We start from the raw sequence: 6,015 nt of genomic DNA, 5'->3' as shown, positions 1-6,015 counted from the left end.
CCCTTTAAAGCTTTTTTAAAGCCGATTGGGTAACCGGGAGCCAATCACGCTCTCAGGGGGGAAATTAAAAACCAACCAACAAAAGAGGCAGAAGCCCCGCCCCCAGGGGCAGCCCCAGAACAGGCAACGTTCGCTGCAGGAGAGAAGCCGCGCGAGGCCGGCCGGGCTCTGCCTTGGCAGCTCCTGCAGCAGCCGCCGGGTGTTTCCCTTCCTGGGACTGACTCGGCTGCTGCTGGGCGGGGAGGAGCCCCCGGGAACATTGCAGCCTGCAGGCGTTTGTGTGACATGTGCCCCAGGGCCCTGTGGCTGGGGGGCATCCGCCTATTGCGGTGCCCCTGAAGGAGCAGAGTGTGTGTGTCTAAGGAGGGATTGTCAGAATTCACTGATCTCAGTGTCTATCACGGCCAGTTTTAAGCATTTTTTCCAAAATTTATTGAGTTAATTTTTCAGTTTCACTGGTACCACCCCACACACCCTAGGTGCTGAGTTTTGGTTTTCCTGGTGGGTGCCCCATCCCGGCTCTGCCCCCTTCCCAGAGGCCAAGCCCCCACTTTGCCCCACTCCACCTCTTCCTGCCCCTGCTGTGCCCCCCTCCCCTTAGGTCCCTGTCCCCCCCCCCAAGTGCCTACTGCTCACTCCTTTATGCCCCCTCCTGCCTCAAGGGTGAGATGTGTGTGCCAGGGGGGCTCAGCATCCCCCCCAAACTGACAATTTTCAGCATATTTATACACTTCCTTCATATTGTAGGTATTGAATGTGTGTATATCACTGGTATCCTAACAATGTCGTCATTAAAATAGTAGAACTACATTATTACATTACCATCAATTACAGAGTATTAGAATAATTACACTCAGATACAAGCTGCCTTCGCTAACACCCAGTGGTGAGCTGGAGCCAGTTCTCACCGGTTTGCTGGAACCGGTTGTTAAATTTAGAAGCCCTTTTAGAACTGGTTGTCCTGCGCGGGACAACCGGTTTTAAAAGGACTTTTAATTTTAACGACCAGTAAAGCTCCGGCAGTTTCCCAGCCCCAGCTCACCTCTGCTCTGCCTCCTCCCCTGAACTCTCTGCTCCGCTTCTCCCCTTCTCGCCCCACCCCCCACTTTCTGCAAATCAGCTGTTCGCATGGGAAGCCTGGGAGGGCTGAGAAACAAGCGGTAGCTTCGCGCTCAGGTCCAGGGAGATGGAGCGGAGGTGAGCTGCGGCGGCAGGCGCGAGGAGGGCCACAGGCCATGGCAGGTAACCCCCTGCTCCCCCACAGCTACACTACCCCATCCCTAGGAGCTAGAGGGACCTGCCGGATTCTTCCCTAGAGCCGCTCCAGGTAAGCACTGCTGGGACTCCCCATCTTGCCCCCGGGCAGGTTCCTCTGGCTCTTTGGGGCGGGGCAGGGTGGGCACCCACTACGGTGGCCCATGAGATCCTCCTGCCCGGCCCCTGAACTCCCGGCCAGGGAGGCTAGTCCCCGGCTGTTCCCCATCCCCTGCAACTTCAGCTCGCTCCGCCGCCGGCGCATGCTCTGGGCGATGGGCTGCGAGCTCAGCCTGACCCGGTGCTCCAGGCGCTGCAAGGTGGCGGCTCAGCCCAGCTTCAGGTGTGCGTCCTGGCCCAGCCTGGCTCCAGCTGTGTGGTGCGGCCCGGCCCCGCGGTGTGGCCCGGCTCTGCCCAGCTCCAGCCATGCAGCCTGGCCCGGCTCCAGCCGAGCGGCGTGGCTGTAGCTCCACCAGCCACCTCCAGGCAGCGCAGTAAGGGGGCAGGGATCAGGGAGGGGGTGTTGGAGAGAGGGCAGGGGAGTTCGGGGTGGTGGGGGGTGTGGATGGGGTCGGGGAGGTCAGAGGACAGGGAACAGGGGGATTGAATGAGGACAAGGGTCCCAGGGGGACAGTCAGGAAGGAGCAGGGGTTGGATGGGGCAGTGGGAGGCAGTCAGGGGCAGGGGTTCCAGGGGCAGTCAGGGGTGGTTGGATGGGGCAGGGGTCCCGGGGGCCATCAGGAATGAGAGGAGGGGTTGGATGGGTTGGTGGGGAGCAGTCAGGGGACAGGGAAGGGGGGTGGATGGTGCAGGGGTCCTGGGGGGGCATCAAGGAATGCAGGGGGTTGGATGGAGCAGGAGTCCCGGGGGCAGGCCCGACCCCCTCGTGGGGTGAGGAGGGAACCAGTTGTTAAGATTTTGGCAGCTCATCACCGCTAACACCCCTGTGTAAAGACACTGTGTTCACTCTGTGCTTTACTCCTGCTTAGTGCCTGTTTGGGAGCTGAGGGCCACTGATGGCTGTGGGAAGAAGGTGGATGGGACGCAGAAGCTGTGGGGAGTCTTTCCCCCGCTCCTTCCTCTTTTCTCCTCTCCTTTCCTATCGCTCTCCCTGCCCCTTTCCCTCCCTCTTGTTTCTTCTCTAAGTCCTTGCTCCCCTTCCTGATGTTTCCCCCTTCTTGCTTCCCACCTATGTCCTTTTACCCATCTCTCTCTGCTCCCCACCTCCTGGGGGCTCTGTCTAGTGCCTGCTCCCAACAACACACTCAAAGCGGCAGAGGAGATTCCCCTTCCTTGGGGAGGAAGGGTGGCCTAGTGATTCAGGAAGAGGCCTGGGGCTCAGGTGTGCTGGGTTTGGTTCTCTGCTCTGCCACTAACTCACTGCTTAGCTTTGGGAAAGTTACTTCACCTCTGGGTGCTCTAGATCCCACCTGCCACATGGAGCTAATGCTGACCCTGCCTCCTAGGCTGAATCCGTTCATAGCTGTGTGGTGATGAGGGAATTAATGATACCAAGGTAAGTAGATTTGGGCTGAATTACTCCACAGCCTGACAGTGACAGCCAGCTCTGTGCAGGGGTCACGGGAACTGTGCAGGGGTCACGGGAAAGGAAGGGGCTCAAGCCAGCTCTGCACAGAGGGGGGTCAGGACTTCAGCCCCACATCTGCTGGGGTCATGGGCTTCTTCTCGCCCCTCACCTCACCCAGTGTGGCTCCTGCTGGGGTCCGGGGCTTCTCCTTCCCCTAATCTGCCACTGCACTCATCCAGCACGTGCACCTAGGAGCCCTGCGGCCTGCTGGGGCGATTTCAAAGAGCCTGGGGCTCCCAGCCACTGCCACCACTACCAGACACTGGCAGCAGCTGCGACTGGAGGCCCCGGACGCCAGACGGTGGGTTCCTGTTTGTTGATTCCGAAGCAGAGACACACACCCCTGTGCAGCCCAGATTTAGGCACCTATCCATGAGAGGGGTGTGACTTAGGGCACCCATTCCCCCCTTGTTGGCATCTCCCATTGGCCAGCTGACAGGACTCCACCTACTGAGGGGGGCTTTCATGTAACGCGTTGTAAGGTGCCTGTGTTGCCCATGGATTGTCTAGGGAGTTTACACACCTGACTCAGCTCTGAGGGTCATAGCGCTGCTGTTCCTGTGATTTTCTAGCTGCCTAAAAATTAGGCCCTGTAACACTCAGCATTGCAACACCCGAGTCCCTGCATGGATCGCACCCTGTGCAACCAGTCACCGCTCCGCAGAGCACAGCTGAGCAATTCCTGATTGACGTGGGTGTGCACAGGACAGAGACAGAGCACAGGCTGGAGAGTGACACATCACAATAGGCGCCAACTTTCTCGGCGCTGGTGAGAGCCTGCACCCCCCCACAACTTTCCCCGCCCCGGCCCCCCTGACTCCACCCCATCCCTGGCCCTGCTCCCTTTCCAACCCCATCCCCAAAGTCCCTGCCCTAACTCCACCCCATCCCTGCACCTATTGGATCCCTTCCCCAAATCCCCGCCCCGGCCTCGTCTCTTCCCCCAGTGCACCACGTTCCCCCTCCCTCCCTGCCCCGTGAATCAGCTGTGTCACGGCACAAGCGCTGGGAGGGAGGGGGGAGAATCAGGATGTGGTGGCGCGTTCGTAGAGGAAATGGAGGTAAGCTGGAGTAGGTGGGGCCACGGGGAGCTGCCGGTGGGTGCTGAGCACCCACCAATTTTTTTCCGTGGGTGCTCCAGCCCCGGAGCACACACGGAGTCAGTGCTTATGCACATCACAGCAAAACCCAAACTCTCCTTCTAGAGGTTCAATATTCCCTGCAGGGCCGGCTTTAGGCTGATTCAGCCAATTCCCCTGAATCAGGCCCTGCGCCTAAGAAGGACCCACACCCTTGCCACCGCTGGTACGCCATAACGGGGCAGTCCGGCTTCCCCAGGGAGCAATTTTATGGGCCTGGGACTCCCAGCAGAGGCTGGAGCCCCAGACTCTTTAAATTGCCACCAGAGCCCCACTGCTGGAGCCCTGGGGTAGGGCTGTGGGGCTCTGGGGGCTATTTAAAAAGTCTGGGGATCCCGTTGCTTCTCCCCACCCCCAGCCCTTTAAATAGCCGCTGGAGCCCGGCCGCTTCTCCAGGGCTCCCTCAGCTATTTAAAGGGCCGGGGCGATAGAAGGAGGGGAGCCCGGGACCCTTTAAATAGCTGCCAGAGCCCTGGGGTAGTGGAGGGCTCCGAGGGCTATTTAAAGGGCTGAGGCTCCAGCTGCCTCTGCCGTTCTGGTCCTTTAAATAGCCATGAGAGCCCCGCTGCTTCCCCAGGGCTCTGGCAGCTATTTAAAGGGCCGGGATGGTAGAAGCAGGGGAATCCCTGCCCTGCCCACAGCCAACCCCTGCTGCACCCCCTGCCCACATCAGCCCCGCACTCCGCACCCTCTGCCCTGTCCGCAGCCAGCCCGTCTCCAGCCAGCCCTGCACCCCCTGCCCACATCAGTCCCTGCTGCACCCTCTGCCTTGCCTCCAGCCCCGCACCCCCTGCTCTGCCCACAGCCAGCCCCATACCCCTTGCCCTGCCTCCAGCCAGACCCTACCTCCAGTCAGCCCCTGCCCTGCCTCCAGCCAGCAATGTACGTAATATATCATTTTATTATTTCTATAGTTATGGAAAGTAAATAATACATGGAGGAAATGAAAAGGTTTTTTTAATGTGATTTTGTTTTTAGTCACCCCTGCCGGGGCCCTGCCGAAAATGTTCAAATTGGGCCCCGCACTTCCTAAAGCCGGCCCTGATTCCCTGTGGGTGCTGGGGGGACACAACCAAGTCAGGAAGCAAATCCCATGATGCTGCCCCCAGCACCTGCAGCTGGGACAGTAAAGTGGAACAAACATGAAGAATTGTTTGTAATGTTTTATTTGAAGTAAGTAGCTGGAAAGTAGCAAAGTAAAAGGAGCTGAGAAGGAGCCTTAATAACCACAGCATGGCCAGGAGATCCCCAGCTACTGAGAACAGTTTTCTTTATGGCACTAAAATTGCACCAATGGCCAGGGATTAATATAGGGAATTAATGAGTTACAGTCTCACTTTCAGTAACATGTAATAAATCTCCCCGTCCCGCTCACATTCCCTTTCCTTTCGTACTGTCCTTTTCTAGTCATCATTGTTCTAGCCCCACTTTCCATCCCTCTTTATTTCCCTGTGTCTCTCCTCCCTATCACGGATCATCACCCTCGGCTGCTCTTTTCTTTCCCTGATCTTATCCCTTCCCCTCGTGCTGATCCTGGGCAGGGCCGGCTCCAGGCACCAGCCTACCAAGCACGTGCCTGGGGCGGCACCTCGGGAGGGGGTGGCAATCGGGGTTTGTTTTTGTTGTTTGTGGTTTGGCCAGGCGGGTTGGAGGGGCGGGGCGGGGGCGGCCCGACGCGATGCTCGGGAGGGGGGGGGGGCGGGGATTTGGGCGGCCCGACGTGGCGCTGGGGACTCGGGCGGTATGACGCTCAGGGAGAGGTCGGGCGGTGCTATTTTTTTTTTTGCTTGGGGCGGCAAAAATGTTAGAGCTGGCCCTGATCCTGGTGAGATCTAATCCCACAGATCTGTACAAAACGCTCCCCCCTGCTGCTGTTTCTCCCCAACCCCCCGAACCCTGATTGATTCATGCTGTGTCCCTGCCACCCCCATCCCAGCTGTTAGTTTTGCCCTCTACCCAGCCCCCCATCTCTGCCCAACCTGCAGCCCCAGAGGGGGAGGGGGAGGATCTTGCAGGGGACATAGATGAGGAGCC

At 58.8% G+C, this 6,015-nt stretch overlaps 1 protein-coding gene across 1 annotated transcript in view; it reads right to left on the bottom strand.

Annotated features, from left to right (window-relative positions):
- Positions 1–6,015, bottom strand: part of LOC120392866 (tripartite motif-containing protein 15-like) — a 29,803-nt gene that overhangs the window by 4,598 nt on the left and 19,190 nt on the right. The window lies entirely within an intron of this gene.

Source organism: Mauremys reevesii, unplaced genomic scaffold (assembly GCF_016161935.1).
Source record: "Mauremys reevesii isolate NIE-2019 unplaced genomic scaffold, ASM1616193v1 Contig12, whole genome shotgun sequence".
Classification (NCBI taxonomy): domain Eukaryota; kingdom Metazoa; phylum Chordata; order Testudines; family Geoemydidae; genus Mauremys; species Mauremys reevesii.
Note: the sequence above shows the minus strand (reverse complement) of the source record. Positions and strands in the feature narration are given on the sequence as shown.